This window comes from Phymastichus coffea, unplaced genomic scaffold (genome assembly GCF_024137745.1).
Source record: "Phymastichus coffea isolate CEN01 unplaced genomic scaffold, Cenicafe_Pcof_1.1 PCOF00012, whole genome shotgun sequence".
Lineage (NCBI taxonomy): Eukaryota > Metazoa > Arthropoda > Insecta > Hymenoptera > Eulophidae > Phymastichus > Phymastichus coffea.
Window position 1 is genome coordinate 4,874,003 of NW_026706823.1, and position 22,065 is coordinate 4,896,067.

General features: G+C 41.9%; 1 pseudogene; it reads right to left on the reverse strand.

The window, feature by feature from the left end:
- Positions 1–19,315: 19,315 nt before the first annotated feature.
- LOC131673022 (uncharacterized) lies at positions 19,316–21,255 on the reverse strand (annotated as a pseudogene).
- Positions 21,256–22,065: the final 810 nt, after the last annotated feature.

Genomic DNA, 22,065 nt, shown 5'->3' on the forward strand with positions numbered 1-22,065 from the left:
GTAGAGTATGCAACTTACTGCGATTACGGATGCGATAACGATTACAATGGTTACACCTAACGCTAAATATGCGTGCAATAATTTCGCTCGGTCCGAGTGCTCGTATCTGTTCTGATTATTATTTGTGTTTGGGCTTTTCATTACTATTTTGTTTGTAGTTATCAGAGAGATTTTCGGAATTACAAAATTTTCCGCCTTTAGTTTTTTCTTAGCTTCTAAATAAATATGGTGGTTTGTTCTAAGTTCACACAGCTGGGAAATCTGTATTAATCCCGTACCATTCAAAGGAAAGGGTTATACTACGCCGTTACAATTAATATCAAAGGAAGTATTGAGAGTCACTGAGTATAGCAAAACATTATTTTGTAATGTCGGTATAAGATAGTAGTCAGTTTCGGAGCTAGTTTCAAGTTGGCAAAATACAAGATTTGACTTTTCCGGTGATGTTAACAGATTAAACTCGCAGGAATTATTGTTTGGCTTGCGTATAGTCGGGCGCGGGCACAGATAGAAGGAAAAAATACGTTTACACTCGTTATCAATTAAATTCTTGCTTACAAAGGCATGGGTAGTTTCTCCCTCTGTCACAGTCAGGTAATCACTTTGTGGTCTAATGAACTTAGCGATTTGGTTAGTTTTGTTAAGATACTGAAATACTGGTAGTGAATATAATTTGAAACCCTGTGTACTGCTGCTTGCGACAAGGGGAAAAATTACTTCGACAATGATGTTCTTACGAAAGTAGACTACGTTAACTTCTGCAATTTATTGTAGTGTTATGATATTGATTTTTGACATATGTACTGGCAACTTTGAATTAGTAAATGCCTTGATAGTTTTTATCGCGATTAGCAAAAATTGCGGATTGAAAGAAAATTGTTTGTTTTGCAGGAGTTGACGTACTTCAGTTGATATGTAAATAAACTTATGTAAAATGTCGTTAATTTCCGCTAAAATAAGGCTAATGTGTGTAGAATTATATACTGGGCTCATTGCGCTAGTAATGAAATCTGCGCGAGATTTTCTGAAAAGCAAAAGATTTGTTTCTGATTGTAAATTATTTTCGGTAATATAAGATAAGTCATACTCGCCCATTTGTTTGGTCAAATTACTCTCGCGCATATACAAAACATCTTCAAGGGCCTTATCGGCATGTTCGAGTAAGAGGCTGTCTGGCAATGCTAAGGCATCCCGCCCCCCGTTGGGTGTATCAAAAGCGTACGCGTTGAGAGAGGTGCTGACTGCTTCGTTGATGTGTAGGAGTTTTTTTGTTTCTTCGTAGGCTGTGTATATAGAACTTTTGATGAAATCGTTTATCTCGATTGTGTTGCAAGCTGCAGATATTCTTTCCAGTGTTTGGGTGAAATTGTAATGAGAGTTAAGCACTAAGTTGATGTCGAGAGCGGTGATAATATTCCATTTTTCTTGAATAAATCGTATGGTAGGTCCTTTTTCAAAAGTGATTCCAGGCTGACTATCATATTGCTTTGTAGTTGGCTGGTTTTGGCATATGACGGTAGTTAGTAGACTGATGAAAAGTACTCTGGGTAGGGGCATTTTGCTGGTGTTAGCTGGAAGAGTTGTTTTTTTTTTAATTTTCTTATAAAGTTTTTGTCTAGCGTTGACTGCGATTTTGTTAAAAAGCTCCATCAATTCCCAATTGTCTATTTGGTTAAAGATGTTTATTAGTGTGGTTGGGGACTTGTTATAGTTTCTACGGAGCAGGAGCGGTGCTACTCGTGGGGACGAGTCAGAAGGGTAAGTGGTACTCAGTTTGAGTAGCTCGCTGAGCATTGTATTTTTATCTTGGATGTCGCGATGATGACTAGTGGTGTAAGGTGTAGGGGTGTTATGGTCAGTGTGTTTCTCAAGGATATCTCTTATCTCTGCTATATATTTCATGGCTATGTGTAAGCAATTATAGTAGTGTTCATGAAATTGTTTTAAAGAGCGGATGTTTTTTGTTCGGAAAGGTAAAAGGCTGTTAATGCCGGGTGTTTTAGGAATTGAGTCTATAGGTAACTCGAGGTTGGGATAGTGTAGAACGACATGATGTATGCAGTCTGTGCATTTAATGCATCGTATGGCGTATGGTGGTCTGTGAGTGCCGATGATTTTGACATAGACAAGGTTATATGATAATTGTTGTTCTATGGGTATGGTGTAATGACAACTTGTGCAAGTAGGTGAAAAGTTACTATTTACATAATAAGTAACTTCTGCTTCCATTAAATTTGATTTGTTATGCAATGTGTTTTCAGTGATTGATATTGATTTTTAGGTGAGGTCTTTCGGTGTTTAGCAGCTGGTGCCTACTGCAATGTCTTGTAGTTACTTGTCAGTATCCTAAAAAAGAAAATAATGCAAAAACAGTTGTTTTTTTGTGTAATGTTCAGTGTTGTTATTTTCTAAAAGACTCTGATATGGGGCGGATCGAATTTCTTTTGATGCGATTGATGTCTATTAGATTTTTTTCTATTTGTACGGCGTATAAGCGTGCGTCTTGTAATTTGTTGTAAAAAGTAAAAGGGCAAACGTAACGTCTGATTTCATGTTTGAGGCCCTTAATAAAAATATAAATAGCTAATTTTTCTCTCTGAGTTTCGTCTTCTGTAACTTCGAATAAAAAGATTTGCGCGGCCTTTCTCATGACAATGTATTTTTGTAAATATGTATTTATTCTGTGTCCGAATTCCATTGCAGTTTCTTCTTGCATTTGTGTTGACGTACTTAATCTCTTTTTTTCTATTATTAAGTCTTCGAGTAATTTTCTTTTGGCTCTGTGATCCATGTTTTCAGACATATAGCTCTTGTTGACCTTTATATTTTGTTGATTAATGGTGGAATTTCTGGTTCTGATAATACTGGATATATCTGTCTCTGTGTGTAGCTTGGTTTCTGAGTCAATTGATCGTCACGTTCGATTTTAAAGATAGTAGTTCGCTCTTCGGGCTGTATTGCCGGCGGGGCTTCCTTGTTTAGCTTGTCTGGGTTTGTTTCTCTTTCAGGTTTCCTAGCTAGGTAAAGTAGCAAGTTAGTCAAAGAATTCCAGAATGCACCAAGTAGGTGTATGCTAAAGCCATAGAGGGAATGAAGGGCATAACCATGTATAATGGTATCAAGGACAAATCTTATTGCTCTAAAGATCATAAGGATGGCCAAAACAGCGGCACTTGCTGATCCGAATGTAACGAATCGACTCCATAGCGATTCCCACGTGGAATTCGCAATACGATTCAGGGTATCTTCGTCGAGTAGTTTAGATATGGATATTCCCGGGGTTAGATTGGATTTTCCAGCGAAGCCGAGCGCGATTTGATTAAGGACCGCGTTCCGTTCTGTAAGAAACATTATAAACGTACGAAGGTGTTCGATGTCGTTATATGTATAAATTCCGCTTGTTGCCGTGTTTATGGGGCTATTATATTCCCAATTTTGATTATGTGCGGGGTTTCTTGACTAGTGACATCTGGAATAACTTTTACCCATGAGTCACCGAACTCATACATTACCGACATTTTAGTATCGCAAGCAGTTTTGATTCCGTATTGTTTTATTATATGCGTACGAGGTGTGATAAAAATCGGAGTCTCACCGCGCGTGACCGGTAGTTCTTGGTAGCACGTTTCGGCCTTTCTAGCTTTGACTTCTGCAGGTACGCACTTGATAATGTGTACTACTTCACCCGCCATTATGGCCATGTATCCGGGTTCTCATTAAATAATATGCTACAAGGTCCGGTGATAAAGTGGCAATATTTAATGCATTCGTAATAACTTTTCTTTCTAATTCGCATTGCTGTAGTGGTACGTCATGGTATAATTCTTGCAAATGATTTTTGATATGTTTTTCAACAAATAATATTTTTGAATTTACATAAGTGAAAAGATCCAGATCGTGCATATTTTTAACTCTGTTAGAAATGAAATGTTCACCGAGCCGATTTTTTAATATGAATAATCTCGGGTGTTCTGTTGTAATAATTTCGAAACCTCACTGTATCATTCTACCGAGGTCTTTGAAAGCAAAAGATATATCTTCAGAATCTAATACATAAAGTGGTCTTCGTTCATTGTCGATCTCTGTTACTTCAGTGACGGGTCCTGAATATAGATTAGTATACTTGCTAGCTTGGCATGCCTGAGACTCGGTTCTGTCACAGAATGCGTATCCGAATATGCTATCAATGCAACGTTCTTCAGTAAATTGACAAGAAGTTCCGGGCTCGAGTTTGATTTTATTTGTTTCCAGTGTTACTAAGTTAAATCTTTCTTCGCGTGATACGAGTACTTTAACATAGCCGGTAACGTGTACATTGCTGAATGTGCCGTAAGGGTCGGAGAAGCTTCCTGCGTTAGTGCAAGTGCCGTCTGGGGCAATGTATCCTGCCAATTCTATCGGGTGTCCGGTTGTTTGATTTATCATTAAGTTTTGTACTAGATTATCGCCGATCATCATTATTCGATAGGAGTGCATTTTAACGCATTCTTCTCGTGTTACTTCCTTAATATATTCTATTTCGGAAAAAGGGGGGGACCATTCGTGAGAGAGCGCGCCGCATGTCTTGGCTGATCGTTTGACCTCTATTTTGCAATAACGAACTTTTACAGTTGCAAAATCATTAAGTTGGAGGAGGAATATTTCAGTTATAGTAGAATTGATTATCGGATTAGGAATGTCGCATTCAGCAATATCTACAAGAGAGAAGGTAGTGCAGTTAGTAAAACGTTAAAAACAATTATAGGCTATGAAAGGAGTGACTATTTTGAAGTATTGTTGGACAAAGATGCTGAGAATTACTGCTTTCATCTGAAACATAATTTTTCAATTACTACTTGTTTCGATGTACGATTTTTTTAAACGATTCGCGTGGACCGTTCGACTTTCTTTTTCGTTTATTTTTATTTTAATATTTTTTTTTCTCCCACTTCCAGGACCAAGTAGGGACCGGCAAAGTGACTGCCTGTGAGTTTATGAGGCTTTGGGCCGCTTTTTAGAAAAACCCGTTGACCGACTTTGAATTTGCTAGGATTTGTTTTTTTATCATATTGCATTTTTTTTTTATATGTTATTAATTTTTCTCTAGCTATTTCATGTATATTATGTAACTGTTTGACCAAGTTTTCCACGTAGCCTTCGTAGGTAGGTAGTAAATCTTGCTCTAGTAGGGGCTCTGCGCTTGGTAGGCGTGGCTTGCGAGCGAACAGCAGTTCCCATGGCTGTGCCAGGTTGTATTATAATTAAACATAGCAAGTTCGACATATTCGTCCCAATTTTTGGTCTTGGAAGTGAACATTTTTAGATACTCAATTAATGATAAAAGAATTCGTTCAACATTGTTAGCCTGCGGGTGATAAGCCGTTGTAGTAATATGCTTAATTTTGAAGCGAGCCGCAATGCGTTTCATTAGTTTTGAAGTGAAGTTAGTGCCTCTGTCACTTACTATCCCTGTCAAACCCACCGTGCGCGTCTCCGTCGCGACAGGGAGGAAACGCTGGAGCGGTGTGTGTGTATTTGCATACACATCGCTCCAGTAGGCCAAGCACGGGGGGCCCCATCAGTTGGCGCCTGGTGGGGCGATCCTTGGGCTTCGGGGCGGCCTGCTCTTTGAGCAGCTTTGACCGAACCCCTTGGATCTCTGGCCTGCGGAAGCGTGGAGTGGTGCGGTGTGAGTCAGTGGGAGAGGGTACAGGGCTGAAACTGGGAGCCCCTTTCGGAGGGAGGGGAGTGCAAGCCCAGGCCGCGCGGTAGTACCGGGGCCCGAGTCAAGTTCGCCACTTGATCGGGCGGCCCCGTAGCAACGCGTGTAAAAACCGCTGTTGTCCGAAGCGCTGCGGGTGGCACCCGGGCGGGTAGCGTTAGGAGGCAGCGGGTTGCCGGCCCCGAGGCCACTCCCATTGATAAGCACCGTGTAAGCTCAGCGTGGAAGTAGGTTGGGGGTTCTAGGGGGGAGGGAGGCGTGGTTGCCCCGTTGCTCAAGGGCTATCAAGCCAATTAAAATATGAGTAATGAGCAAAAATGATAACATGTTGAAGTTGCACGACCAATTGGGTAACCCAGCCCACAAAAGCGCGTTTCTGAAGGGGAGCAGTGAAGAGAGGAGTATATCCCTGTCGTCTTGGGATGGTGAGGAGAAGGAAAGGGGAGCGAGATCGAGATCCCGCTCTCCGAAGGGAAAGGAAGCGGAGAGGGAGGCGATAGGAAGGAAGGTAGGGAAGAAGGAGAGGCAGAAGATGAAGAAGGAGATAGAGAAGAAGAGAGCAGAGGCGCTAGTGAGAAGAAGGAAGATAGAGGAGGAGAAGAAGAAGAGAGAGGAGGAGGATAAGAAAGAAATAGAGAGGAAGGAATTGGAAAAGAGGGAGAGGGAAAGGAGGGATATGGAGAGAAGACGGGAGGAGGAAAAGGGGAGGGAGAACAGGGAGGAGTAGGAGAGAGAAGGGGAGGAGAGGATGGAAGTGGGGGAGGCCTCGCAGGTGTTTGGGAAGAGGAAGACAATGGACAGCAACAAGGGAGGGAACAAGGAGATCTATATAGTGTGCGAGGACTTGAGGAAAGGGCCCAAGATGATAAAGAAGGATATAGAGGATAGGGAATTGAGTAGGACTAGGGAGGGGAAGAGGGAGGAGGAGGTGAGTGTGGACAGAAAGAGTGAGAGGGTAAAGGAGGTGGAGAGGAGAAAGATAGAGGCGGAGGAGGAGGAGGCGCGGGAGGACGCACTGACCAGGATGCGGTCCATTACCCTTGACCTTAGGGGCATCCTGTTGACGGATGCCAATAAGGTCACAAAATGGGTGGTGGATCGCGTGATGGGACAGTGCATAAAATATGAAGAACTTATACAGGGGCTGATGGAACGAGAGGATAAGGTGGAAGGAGAGATGAGAGAGTATGAGAAAAGTGGGAGGGAGCTAGTGGAAATGGTGGGGCATGCATGGGGGGGGGGGGTGAAGGAGGCGCTGGAGGGCGTCGAAAGGAAGGTGGATGGACTGGAGGAGAGAATGAAACAGGGGGTTTGGGACCCTGGAGATCTGGAGAGAAGAAGGGAGAGAATGGGTGGACTGGAAAGGGAGGGGACAGGGGTGAAGAGTGGAAAGGGGAAGGACGGTAGAGGGAGGAGTTATGCGGTGGTGGTGAAGGGAAATGTGGAGGAGCTCATAGGCGGAGAGGTGAAGAGGAGGATGGTGGAGGTAATGCCACCGACGATGGGGGTTCGGATCAAATTGATTCGGCCCGCCAGAACTGGTGGGGGACTGGTGGTGGAGGTGCCGAGCGAGGCGGAGAGGAGTCGGTTCCTGGGGAACCAGGGGCTGGTGGAGGCCGGGTTGAAGGTGGAGGCGCCAAGGAAGAGGGACCCGAGGATTGTGATCTACGGGGTGGACAAGAAGCTAAAAGATGAGGTGTTGTTGGAGGGGCTGTGGCAGCAGAATTGGAGGGGTGTAATGACGGAAAAAGAGTTCAGGAATAGGGTGAAGGTAGTGAGGAGGATCGCGAGGAGGGAGGATAAGACGGGAAGGGTAATAGTGAGGTGCCCGGCGGTAGGGAAGAATAGGGTGGTAAAGGAGGGGAGGATATACTTGGGACTAGGGAGCTACAGGAGTGAGGAGTTCGAGGAGGTGGAGAGATGCTTTAAGTGCCTGGGGTATGACCACCGGGCACTTTAAAGCAAGAGGGAAGTGGTCTGTTTTAGGTGTGGGGGGGAAGGGCATGTGGCAATAATATGTAAGGGGAAGGAGGAATCTAGGGAGAGGGGGGAACCGGCGGAGCATTCCATAAGGTCGCGGGAGTGCCCCGAATACAAGGTAAGACTGAGGTGGGCGAGGAACAGGACGGATCATGGATAGAGAGGGAAGGGAATGGGTGGGGGTTGGGCTCCTACAGCTGAACTGCCAGCGCACCTACGCAGTGTTGAGCGACCTCGTGCACTACGCCCTGGAGGCGGAAATACAAATCCTCATCCTCCAGGAGCCGTATGTCTGGCGTGGCAGCGTGAGGGGTTTGCCTGGGGGGGCAAGGGTGTACCTGGGGAAAAACGGGACTAGTGCAATATGTGTGATAGGGGGGAGATAGAATGTATGCGGGTAGAGGAGTGTAAGTGGGGGGATGGGGTATGTGTGTGGGTAAAAGGGGTGGGAGGGGAGATGTATGTGGGATCCGTGTATTTGAGACCGAGGGGGAGTGTGCAAGAAGGGTTGGAGTATATCGATGAGATGGTGAATGTGGCGAGGGGCAAGAAGTTGATGATCGGGATGGATGCGAATGCCACATCATGGATGTGGCACAGCAAGGAGATAAAGAGGGGAACAAGAGCTGCAAGGAGGGGGGAAGTGGTTGAGTAATGGCTAATGAGATCAGATCTGGAGGTCATAAACTGCCCGACAGAGCAGTACACCTTCTCGGGCCCACGCGGCCAGAGTGACATTGATGTCACACTGAGTGCGGGGACTGAGGAGGGGTGCATAATAGACTGGGAGGTGAGGAAGGAATGGCCACTAGGGGACCACAATCCCATAATAATAGAAATAAGGGTGAGAATGGGGAGGGGAGAGGAAACAGGAAGGAAGGACAGGAGGATTAGATGGAGGCAGGGAAAGTGCAATTGGGACAGATACGAAGAGGGACTGAGGGAGAAAGCGGAAATGACGGGGTGGGATAACTTCGAGGGTATGGAGGTCAATGGGAAATGGAAATATTGAGTGAGTGGATAACTAGTATGAATGATGAATGCATGAAAAGGGTGAAAGGGGAGAGTAAGAAAGGAAGACTGACGTGGTGGACTGAAGAGCTGGGGGAATTGAGGAGGGAGGCTAAGAGGAGGAGGAGAGATTACCAAAGACTGAGAAGGAGAGAGGGGGATGTAGACGCAAACAAGTGGAGAGAGTGGAAAGACTGCATGCGGAAATATAAGGACAAGATTAAGGAAGAGAAGGGGGACTGGCAGGAAACAGTGAGAAGGGAGGGAAACCGGGATCCATGGAGGAAAATATATAGGATATGTTTAGGAAAGTACGAGAAGAGTGGGTTGGCGGGGTTGAGAGCAAAGAAGGGGTGGACGAGAACCTGGGAGGAGAGCGCTCTGGCTTTGCTAGAGAAGTTCTTTCCGGCCTGCGAGGGTAGGGATGCCGGGGGATGGGAGTGGGACGATCTACGAAGAGCAGGAATTGGACAACGCGGTGGAAAAGATGAGGATGGGAAGGGCCCCGGGGATTGATGGGATAACGAACGAGATGGTGAAGGCAGCTTACGACGGATTGAAGAAGGAGATGAGGGAGATGTACGGGGATTGCCTGAGAAACGGGGTTTTTCCCGGGCCTTGGAAGGAGGCTTGGGTGGTGCCACTGCTCAAGTCTCCGGACAAGGACCCGGCCGAGGTCCGCTCGTATCGTCCCGTGTCCCTCTTGAGCGGGCTAGGAAAGGTGTTGGAGAGGATGATGGTAGGAAGAATGGAGAAGGTTATGGAGGGAAAATGGAATGAAATGCAATTTGGGTTTAGGAAGGGAAAGAGTACGGAGGACGCGTGGAACAAAATGAAAGCGGTGGTGGGTGAGAGTGAATGTGAGTATGTATGTGGGTTGTTTGTGGATTTCTGGGGGGCATTTGATAATATAAGGTGGGATTACGCGCTGGGAAAAATTAGAGAAATGGGGTATAAAGGGTGGGATCTTAGGCTATAGGGAGATTATTTCAGGGATAGAGTAGTATGGATGGGGAATGGTATGGATGAGGTGATGAGAGGGCTGGAGAAAGGAGCGCCGCAAGGGTCGATTGCGGGCCCCTTCATATGGAATGTCTGTATGAATGAGTTGATGGAGAAGTTGAGGGGAATGAACGAGGAGAGGCAGAGGGATGAATTGGAGAGGGGGCAGGAAGAGGGAGATGGGAGGAAATACAGCGCCGTGGACCTGGCCTTTGCGGACGACCTTCTGCTTATAGTGGAGGGTAGTACCAGAGGAGAATGGAGGAATGGGCGAGGCGTAAGATGGAGGTGGTGCATGAGTGGGGAGGAATAGCGGGAGTGGAAGTGTCGGACGCGAAGACAGTGGCCATGGTGCTGAAGGGGGGGGCTAAATATGCGAAACAGGAGGATACATGTTAGGACTGAGTAGGGAGAGGAGGAAGTGGACAGAATGGTGAAGTCTGTGGATGAGGTGAAATACTTGGGTGTGAAAGAGTAACAAGGAAGGAATGGGGGTTGAGCAAAAGGGTGTTGAAGATACTGGTGAAAGGTTTGGTAGAGCCGGCGGTTATGTATGGTGTGAGTGCGTGGGAAGAAGTGTTGGGATGGAAGGGAATCAGGGAGGAGCTCATTTGATTCCAGAGGAAGGTCCTGTACGCCTGTACCCGGACGTGCAGGACGGTCTCCACGGAGGCGATGCAGGTCCTATTTGGATTGCCTCCGTGGGACTTGGAGTGTAGGAAGAGGATAACAATTTACAAGGTGAGGAAAGGGATAGAGTTGGGAGAAGGGGATCTGGCAACGAGTGAGCAGGTGGAACGACTCGGGATAGAAGAGGTTAGGAAGCTGGTGGAAGGAAAGGTAATAGAAAGATGGCAGGAGAAATAGGACAGGAGTGTAAAGGGGCGTGTATTGTATGAGTGGATCAGGGACGTGTCGTTCTCGGCCGGGGCGAAGGGATTCGACCCGAGTCTGAGAGCGACTTACGTCACGGGAGCCTCAACTGGTTCCTTTATAAAAGGAATCTCGTTGGGTCCCCCGCGTGTGTGTATAGGAATGAAAATGAGGACTGGGTGCATGTACTGTGTGAGTGTGATATGTATGTAGGGTTTAGGGATTTGGAGGGAATGAATGTAGCGTAGAGGTAGGGAAAATGGGATGTGAGTGGGGTGCTGAAGAAGAAGGTGAGCTATGAGAGGATGTGTGAGTTTGCGGAGAGGGCGTTTAGGATGAGGAAAAACATGATGGAAAGAATGAGAAGGGAAGAGGAAGGATGAATGTAAACGGGTAAGGCAAAGTAAGGGGAGGGAGGGGAAAGGGGTGGGGGGAAACTTAAATCGCAGGGGGATCGGTGGACGCCGACTTTGCGCAAGCAGGGAAGGTGCCACTGATCTTCGGGTTTGGCGAACCCGCGAACCCGAGCTGGCTGACCGGTGCCGAGGGCGGCAAGGCCCTCTACCGGGACTCGTACCTGAGTATAAACGGTACCACGGGAGACCGGGGGCCCGCGGGGGAGTTTCTTCTCCGTCCCGGTCGCTGGGTTGGACTCGTGGTGGCAGTGGTTACGACCCCACATCGCGGGGTAACAGTGGCGGGCAGGTGAAGGTCGCTTCGGGTGCGAAAGCACCATCGGCGATCGGAATCTACTCGCGCTGCGACGTGTGAGTTGTGGTCTCAACTCGGGAAGCGGCCCGCTTAGCCGTTAGGGATTTAGATGGGTCCCGACCCCCACCGAGGGTCCTTGAGAGACTTTCCCTCTCTCAAGGGAACCGGTAGAGTCGGGGAGTGAACGCGCACTCCTCGGCTCGCGCTGGCTGGGCGTATCCCAGCCCCGTTACGCACGTAGGCGTGCCGTGCGGGTGAAGGCGAAAGCCAGGTACCGCATGTAAAAAAAAGAAATCGACATCTGTCACTTACTATGACGTTAGGTGCTCCAAAGGTACATATTAGTTTTTTAATAAGGTTATCAGCTACAGTAGTAGCTGTTTGGTCTGGCATGGGTGCCGCTATGGCGTATTTGGTAAACGTGCACATGCAGGTAAGTAAGCGTTTGCCGTTTCGGTAGCTTGAGTGGGCCTACTACGTCTATGCTGACTTTAAAAAAGGGAACTGGCAGGGTATCGGTTATGATCATTTTTTATTTGACATTATGTCTATTTAATTTTCTCAATTGGCATGGTAAGAATTTTTGAATGAACTCTTGCATATCTTCCTTCAGATGTATCCAGTTGTATTTTCTTCTTGATACGTTTGTAAGTTCTATTGCAACCGTTATGACCACCTATCGCTGAACAGTGGGCTTCTTCGATTACTTGTTGACGATGCCCGATGGGGGCGAACACTATAAGTCCCTGACAAACTATAATCTTGACTCCAGAAGGTCCCAGTGTATTTTTTATCATTCGTAAAATTTCGAAGAAATCGACGAGCTTAACTTTTTTACTTTGGGCTATACTGACGGTTTTAATTTTATTTTCAGTTATATTTATTACTAATTGCTTCAGTGCCTGGTATATATAATTTCTAATGTTTTCGGTGGTCTCTCTAGTTTCATGACGGATTGGAATAATGAAATGCATCTTGTTTCCTATTTTGATTGTAGTGGGAACGGCTAATTACAATTTGTTCATTTGTGGTAGTTTATCATGTTTAAATAAACTCAGTGCACCTTCATCCAGGGGGGTACCAAATGTGTCAGTGAAGTACAAGTAATTGTCTCGCCTCATAAATAGTGCATCCCGACAATAGATAATGTTTTCATTGGGTAAAGTCACGGGTCCGGTAGGGGAGTTGGCTGAGTCTTCAAGCATCACGTCTTTTAAAGAGGTCATTTCCTGTTTTGGTTGTGAGTCCTGTTTATTTTTAGAGTCTTGATTATGCGTATTATATTGTGTGCCAATTTTATTGCCTTCGGAGCAGTACGTGTTTTCAGTAACTGTAGGGTAATTAATATTCGTGTCAGTTTCCGTTACTGACGTGTCTACTTCCTGAGGAGGCGGATTCTTTTTCTGACGCGGCAGGAGGGACTTGACGGCTTCCAAGTATTTTGCACTTGGTTGTCGGCCCCTTGCGCATCGCGTGGTCATGGCGTGCGTATTTCCTGGCCTTTTTGTATTATCATCGAGTCGAGCTGTCAAGACCAGTGCTTGAACCGGATCTTGCCTAGTTGCTTGTAAATGCTTATTGAGCTGTTCGACTTCCTGTATAGGATTTCGAGAGAGCGCATCTACATTGACATTCGACGCTCCTTTTTTATATCTGACTTCGAAATTAAAATTTTGTAACAATAGTGGCTGATGAGTTGCTTGTGAATTTGGGTCACTTATCAAATATAAATGTACCAAAGGTCTATGGTCAGTAATGATGATAAATTTTCGGCCGCACAGATAAGGTCTGAATTGCGAAATACTCCATACTATTGCTAATAGTTCGAGTCGGATAGCGGGGTAATTACTTTCAGCAGGTGTGAGGGTACGTGAGATGTATGCTACAGCGTGTTCTCGCTCTTGGTCGTCAAATTGAGAAAGCAACCCTGCGATTCCGATTTTGGATGCGTCAGTGGTAAGAAAAAATGTTCTGTCGAAATCTGGGTGCAAGAGCACTGGAGGTTCACATAATTTATCGCGTAGTGTCTCGAAAGCTTTTTGCTGCTCTTCCGCCTAAACGAACGGCTGGCGTTTCTTTAATAGAATAAGTGGTTTTGCGATTTTAGCAAAATTTTCTATAAATCGTCTATAGTATCCTGCCAGGCCGAGCCATTGTTTAACATTCTTTGGCGTGCGCGGGAACGGGAATTTTTTTACTACGCGCAGTTTGTCGTTGCACGGGCGTAGTCCGTCTTTCAAGATTATATGTCCGAGGTATTCGATTTCCAGGCGTAGAATTTTGCATTTCTTCGGATGAAGGAGCAGATTAGTTTCACGAAGGCGTTACATTAATTCGATGATGCTCTCGCAGTGTTCGTTGAATGTTTTAGAGTACTCGTATACGCAAATATCATCGAAAAATGCTACTACATTTTTAAAATCTGATATTAGTACATTTACTAGTGACAGAAAAACTGGTGCACTAGTTTTAAGTCCAAAGGGGGAGCGACTAAATTGATACAGGCCTGACTCGCTTTGGAATGCCGTTTTATGCCTGTGTTCCTTTTTAATGCTTATCTGATGATATGATGAATACATATCGAATGATGAAAATAGTTGCGCACCGGCTATTCGTTCAAATAAATCGATAGGTAGAGGGACTGGGAAATTATAATCTGGAATAATTTTATTTAGCGCGCGATAGTCAAATACGATGCGCGGAGGTTACGGTTCGCCATCTTCCGTATTCTTTTTAGGCACACAAAAGACTGGTGCGCAATATGCGCTAGTTAATTTTTCGATAATACCTCTTTCTAGCAATTCCTGCACTTGTTCATTTATAAATTTACTGATCTACGGGGGATGCCTAAACTATCGTAGTCTGATTGGTACTTTAGAGGTAGTATAGATCTTGTGCTCGATAATACTCGTGGCCTCGAGCTTGTCGCCCGTAACAAAAAATCTGTCGTTGTAATTTTCGACGATTTCTTCAATTTTTGTTCGTTGATTTTGTTTGATATGGTCCAATTTAATCAACTGAAGCAACTGTTTGACTTTTTCGTGACAATTATTAGTTTCTGGGTTAACAAGCAGTGCTGCGCAATGCGCTCTAGGTATTTTTCCCCTAAGAATCGAGCGGGTTGTTAATAATGCATTTAATGCATTACTAACTATGTTTGGCTTTTGTAAGTTACTTTGTGATTTAATAATTGGATCGAGGTACCTATTTAATATTTCGAGCAAGTATAAGCGATCGCTATTAATTTCAGATTCTTTATTATTTAAACAACTAATAATACTGCTAGTTAATTCTCGTATTGACGGATAATCTGATTCTGATTTTTTCTGATTTTTTAATCCTTTCTGATGCTTTGTTTAAAGCGTAGAGTAAATCGGATTCGTTTTCCAGAGTTTGCATGCGCATGCCAGAAGTTACAGATACAGAGTTAATTTTTTCTGAGTTCTGGGAAAGGTAGTTAACAGACAGGTTGTACAGTTTGACGGAATCTGATTTTTTTTGTGCCTCTCGGATTTTGTTTTCAGACAGCTGAGGTATACTAGGTGTGATCAAAAAGTAAGGTGATTTTTTATTTTTCTCAAAAAATATTTATTTATTCATCAATTTTTATTTTATCTCCTTCAAAGTAATCCCCCTCGGATATAATGCACTTGTGCCAACGCTTTTTCCAATCCTCAAAGCATTTCAAAAAATCATTTTTTGTGATCTTGTTTAGTTCATCCTTCGATGCCGTTTTATCTCCTCAATCGTGTCAAAACGCCGTCCTTTCATGGGCCTCTTCAGTTTTGGGAACAAGAAGAAGTCACAGGGAGCCAGATCTGGGGAATACGGTGCCTGTGGCATCGTTACTGTGTTGGTTTTAGCCAAAAATTCGCGCACAAGCAACGATGTGTGAGCAGGGGCGTTATCATGGTGCAAAAGCCAATTTTTATTTTTCCACAAATTCGGACGTTTCTGGCGGATTGCTTCGCGCAAATTGCGCATAACTTGCAGGTAATATTCCTTATTTACTGTTCTACCCTGTTGCAAGAACTCATGATGCACCACGCCCCTGCAGTCAAAGAAAACTGTAAGCAAAACCTTTACATTTGATCGAACTTGGCGTGCTTTTTTTGGTCTTGGTGATCCAGAATGCCTCCACTGGGACGATTGAGTCTTAGTCTCGACATCATAACCGTATACCCATGTTTTGTCACCTGTTATAACCCTGTTGAGTAAATCTGCATCATCGTTGACGTCATTCAGTAGCTCTTTGGCGATGCTCATGCGACGTTTCTTTTGGTCGAAATTGAGCAATTTCGGAACAAACTTCGCTGACACACGTCTCATGTCTAAAACACTCGTCAAAATTGATTGGCACAAAACAAATGAGATGCCAATATCATCAGCAATTTCTCTAATGGTAATTCGACGATTTCTCAACACTATTTTCTTCACTTCTTCAACATTCTCATCAGTTGTTGATGTGCTGGGGCGTCCAGAACGAGGATCGTCGTCGGTGTCTTCTCGGCCTTCTTGGAAGAGTTTATACCACTTGTAAACATTTTTTTCGCTTAAAGTAGACTCACCGTATGCCACTTTCAGCATTTCAAGTGTTTTGGAACATTTGATTCCATTTTTCACACAAAATTTAATGCAAACTCTTTGATCCATGTTTTTAGACAGCAGCAAATCGTGGAGCACGCAAAACACTTCTAACCTTGATGCCTCTCACAAACAAACCAAACATACTACAAAGCTGAAATTTGGAACGTATGTTCTAGAAAAGTGTACCGACATAACCAAATAAAAAAGTCGAAGATCGAACAGACGTAGCCCGCTAAATTTCAAAATTCACCTTACTTTTTGATCACACCTCGTATACTCTTTAGGAGTCAGTATGTCACCTTGTTTTTTGACCTCGTGACCATTTTTTTACATGGGTTTTGTATACAGGTACGTTCGTCCTCTGAGTTTCTACTGCTAGGTCCAGTAGATTCCCAGTAGGGTCGTCGACCGAATGCGAGGAGTTATTGCCAGGCTGTGCATGCCGTTCGTTTGCGAGAGGTATCTTCCTGGATGCCTGGTTAATTTTTTTTGTTACGGGAATAGCTCCAATGTAACAGGATTTACTTTCGGTGAGAATTGGGAAAAACAGGTCATTAATTTTTAAGAGATTCTTGGCGTAATCTCTGTATTTTTTTAATGACTCGCTTCCTATTACACCGTCTTCTAATATAGGAAAATTTTCCGGTACTAGGTGAAAATCTAGTGCAAAGTTATGAAAGGTTAATGAAACTTTTCCTAATGTCGAGATACTTTCTTGCGAGATCCCCCGTAGTTCGTATCTGTCTAAGATATTTATGTGGACATTGTCTGGCTTACTTGAAATTTTAAGTAGTGAGACTGCTGCCCCGGTGTCTACGATGAAGCTAAATTTTTGTTTAGTTGTATTTATTTCAAGTTGAATTGTGGGTGACTGACTTTTAAGATGTAAAAGTATGATTTTTTGTGCGTGCGACGTTTGTGGCGCTGTATTTACAGGGGCTCCCGGGCAGCGCCGAGTGTCTGGGAACCCTTGTCTTTTTCCGCCTGTTGTAATTTTTAATTTCTGAGTTTTTGTTTTTCGCAATCACTCTTCCAGTGTCCAGTTTCTTGACAGTATTTGCAAATCGAGGAATTAATTTGTTGCAATTTTTCTTGCGAATTTAAATTGACTGGGGCGCTTGCTTTTACTTGATTTTGGGCGACCCAAAGTGGCTGATGGCTGGAGCGGGAATTAGTGCTATTGTTAGCCGCCGCGCGAGGCTCCACCCATGGCTGCTGTTTGGGCTGCTGCCGTTGCTGTTGCGTAGTTGGCCGAATTTGATTTTGATTCTGCGGTATCCGATAACAATAGTCTTTAGCTGTGTGTTTGACCTATTGCAAATTTGGCAGGTGTTAGTATCTTCCCCTTTCATTAATCTAATCGGCTCTATTTTAGGTTGGATTAGCGCTTTTATTGTTTCGGTTATTTCTTCAGGTTCCTGTACGTTGAATTCTCGTTCAATTTCTATTGCTTTAGTTGTAGCTAATTCTAAATTTTCGGCTTCCCCAATACGTGCTTTGATGACCCAATATATTTTTCCTTACTGCTGCTTCAAAAAGTTCGTCAGCTACTGTTTTCACTCTATTAGAAAATGTGACTACATTCTCACCACGTTTTTGTTTTAAGGTTGCTAATTCGCCTGTTAATTGATTACAAGTTTTTGCTGATCTGAACAGTAGGTCTAAAAATTTAATCATTTGTTCTACATTATCAAACGTTTTTCCTTGCACGCTTTTAAGTGCTTCACCGTTTAGTTTAATTTTAATTAACTTGGTGAGATCATTTTCATTGATTGTCGGGACTATGCTGCGTGCCTCTCGACAACCGTCGATAAATAAGTGTAAGGGTATGTTAAATCCGTCGAACTTAGGTACAAAGTTAACAGCGTCTTTCAAGCTAAAATTTTTTATTGGCGATACTATGTTTTGTGTGGAATTCATTAGTCCTGTTCTGAAAGTCCCCGGCGTATAATACGTAGTAAATGGGCTGCTTGCAAAATTAGGTTTGTTTGTAGAGGTAAAATGTCGAGTTGGAGTGAAATCAACTTTTTCCGATTTATTATGAGTCATTTCTGGTGATTTAGAAGCGGACGGTGAGTTAGTCATAGATACATTTGTAGTGGGCGCGTTGTACGTGTCTAAATTTTCAATTGCTGTCTCGTAACCCGTTTGATTTTCGATGAGCTCGAGTAATGGAATTTCAGCTATATCTAATTTTAATTTTTTTAAATTTATATCTGTAATAGCGTTAAGAAGGAATGCCGGATTTAAATTTTTACTAGTCATTTCAATGAGGATGTCGAATATTAGGTCATCTTTACATAGAAAGTCCAATGGGTTTGTATTAATGTAGTCTTGTAAATTATATTTTAATCTTTGTAATTCTTCGACTCGGGTAATTTGCTTTGTTTCGGTGGGTGGATATCTTTGATGCAGATATGTGAGACATTCTGTAAGCGTAGGTTCCCTGTTCGTCGTAAAGTTTGGTTCTATTTCGCTAATTGTTTTAGTTAGTATTTTGAGTGTGATTAGTTTTCGTTCGTAAGCTGTTTCGACCATTGTAATTTTTGCGATAAGATCCTAATTACCAAGAAATGAGGGGCACCCATAGTTATGTCTAGGCGAAGAGATGTTACTACTAGACGTAATAATGTATACAAATACTGTCGCGTTGGTAAAAGTTGGATCTTAGTCAGGAGTTAAGCAGAGGTTGGTTAAAGGGATAGCGCCTTTATTATATGTAGCGCGTTTTAAGTAGATAACTTAGTTTCTTACCTTATTAGGATTGGATTTCAGAAGAGGTTTTTACGAACGGTCTTAGATGTTTGCGCTTGATTTAGGATTTATTGTTTAAAGACAATTTTTATAATGCTTAGCAGAGTATAATCCCGGTTCTGAGTAGCCGGATAGTTAGACTTAAAAAATAACTATATTAGTACTTTGCGAAACGTATGCTGCGCGAGCTTTGAACTGTCAAACTGCTGAACTCTCAACTGTGTGTTGCGGATTTCGATCCAGCCTTTTTATACCGTAGGCTGATGTGCCTCTTCCTGTGTTTTTGCCGAATTAATATGCGGTGAGTAATATTCGCGGAAATATAATGGAGACGTGCTTAGACTAATCTATCCCGCTAGATAGATTTACAAATATTCCCGGGAGGGTTGATATAATAGGAAGTTAAATTACCGATACCCGGTTAATTACCACAACCCGTTATTTACTTATCGTTATTCGTCACTGTACTTATTCTTTGGTACCGACGTGACACTGGACGTATCCACAGAATTTTATTTTTGATTTGTATTTCATACACTTTAATTATATTAACAAATTTGATAAAAAACAAGAACTTATTATAAAATTGTTGAATATACTAAAATATTATTATAATGAAAAATATTTTTCGAATATTACATAAATATATAATTTAATATAATAATTAAAATAAATTACAATGTGCAGTATAATTTTTCATTCATCAATTTCTGACTTGTTAAAATTTTCTTTTTGCGCAATATTTTCTTCATTATCGAATATATCCTCATTGGCTTTCTCGATTTCATGTTCTTGCTCTTCTATGTCAGTTTCTAATATAACTTTGCTAGTATTGGCTGCATTTCCCAAATTTGGCCGTTACAATTTGTGCAACTGTAGCTACATTTTATTCCAACTTTTTTGCACGAGCACCGAGACGTGTTACAATTTGTTTTACATTCACAGAATACCTAGAAATGAAATTAATGATTAATTAATTAATTTTTTTATCTCGATAACAATCATATTGATGTATAATTTTGGATTATTATTCCAGGCACATAAAAAATAATTAATCTAAAAGCTCTTTGGAATAAAAATATAACCAAATTTAAGATACGAGAACCCAATATCGCACATTACTCAATATCGGCCATCTATCGAATCTCAAATTCATGCACTAAATGACCGCTCGAAGCTCATAAATTCTATTTATAGTGTTAATTTATGAAATTTCCATACATTAAAATCAGTCCGGAACACCAATTCCGATTTCTAGAACCTATTTTGTGCTCGAGAGCAGCGAATTTCTGGAGTCTTCTAAATCTCCTTAGCAGACTATCTTCGATTCAAGACATTCTAATAACTTTACTTATCAGGGGTCATATATTATTTGATTCGGCTTCTCCCGTTCTTTAAAATGCATCTTTCAAAATGCATTTTCAAATACCGGACATTACAAAGCATCAGTATAAACGAGTTATAATTATACTTTTTCATTTCCTTACACCTTTAAGACTAATAGAAATTGCTATTTGAAGCCATATTCATGTTTTAGACGTAATTTTCAATTTCAAAAATACCTTTTTCATCATAATCCGGTATTATAAATTATAATTATTTTTTTTCGATCGCTTACACCTTTCAGTATAACAGGAATTGATATTGAAAGCCATTTTCAGGATTTACACACGATTTTCAATTTCAAAAATAATTTATTCATCAATGTCCGATATTGGGTACCCTCACCTTTTTGTATCGAAAAAATGTAGTCTATTTAAAAGAGCAATAGCTCGAGCTGACCATCTCCGAATTATGTGGAGGCTCATTTTCTCTTATAAATAGCTTTCAAATGAGATCATACGTAATTAAAAATTCTCTTTCGGTCAAAAGTTATGTCTATTCACGCTTAAGTGTCCGACATTGAGTCCCCGTACCTTATATATTTTATTTCTGGATAATCTAATATTACTCACCAGCTCTATTAACCCTTTAGGTGCAACTGATTCTGTGTTCATTATAGGTATCATCATATTTCTCGTTCTTTTCCATCCCCATAATACTGGATCTAATTCTAAACCAAGCCAAATTTGCATTTGGTAGTATACTCGTTTAGCATGCTCTCTCAATACTACAGCTGTATTTGGTAAATATTTTAAAGAAAATTCTTTTTTTGCTGCTGCTGTAGATTTCAAAAAAATGGTATACGAGTATCTTAACCCCTGCAGAGATTGGCTTTCTTTATCTGCACCATATAATTTCATGATAAGTTTTTCAGCAACTTTACATATATCATCAATAGCTTGATTTGGTATATAATAGATGTTTATTAATTTTTGCAATTCTTCACCTTTTTGTAATAGTGCGATAATGCTTTTTTTGCCTTGGTCATATATAGCACTGGTAGAATCGCACCCGGCAAAGGCATGAGTAAATAGAATATATTTTTGGAATTGTAAGTTCTCTTTACTAGAATATAATTCCTTTTTTGAGTTCGATAGTCTTTTATAAAAATATATATCATAACCGTCAGATTGCGTAATTAGTAAAATTATTAAATCAACATCATTACCAACTACTGCAACCACATTGTCAGTATTATCTTTTAATTCTATAGCCGTTCGAACAATAACTGTATCTGCATCTTCATCCGACATTTTCGTAGCAATATTGTTTCTTTGCAGATATTTTGCAAGTAAGTCCACAAAAGCAAGTTTATTACAAATGTTTGAGAGAAATTTCTTCTGACTGATAGGTATTATTTTATCTTGAGAAATTTGTACATCAGCTCCAAAATTTTTTTCTATTCTACAATATCTTTCGTATGATTTTACTTCAATTAATTCATTGTTATATCCATCAAAAACGACTGTAATATTTTTTCCCAAGTGCCTGATATATAATAAATATGATATATAAACGTCTTGATATGTCGAGTTGTGGGGGGCCAAACTACAGTATTCAATAGCTAGCCCCCATCTATTACATAAATCGTATCTGAATCCATTAACTGCAATTTATCATTACAAGATTTCAGCAAATCGTATATTTTCGATTTCTGTGATTTTCTCATCAAATCTTTTTCATTAAATAAACTTAAGGGAAAAGGTGTAAGTTCATATGCAAAAGCTTCAAGTGTTTTTTGGGGATCCTCGCGAACAGTATTACAAATCCTTTGAAATAATAAATGTGTATCTATAGTAGACAATCCACTATAATCTTCAAGGTGTGTACCAGTAGCAACACTTGCCAGAGTTTTCACTTTATAAATACGTGACAGTGAAATATTGTTAGCATTTTTGCCAACCATATCTTCCATTCCCAACAGCCCCTTTTCGACTGCTTTGTAATAATCTATCTCTGGTCCTCCAATAATTCCCGTAGAAAGCGATACTACGCCATATTCATTTTGGTTGAATGGATTATGATTCTGAAGCCATGTTACAAATTCATTGATATCATTCGTA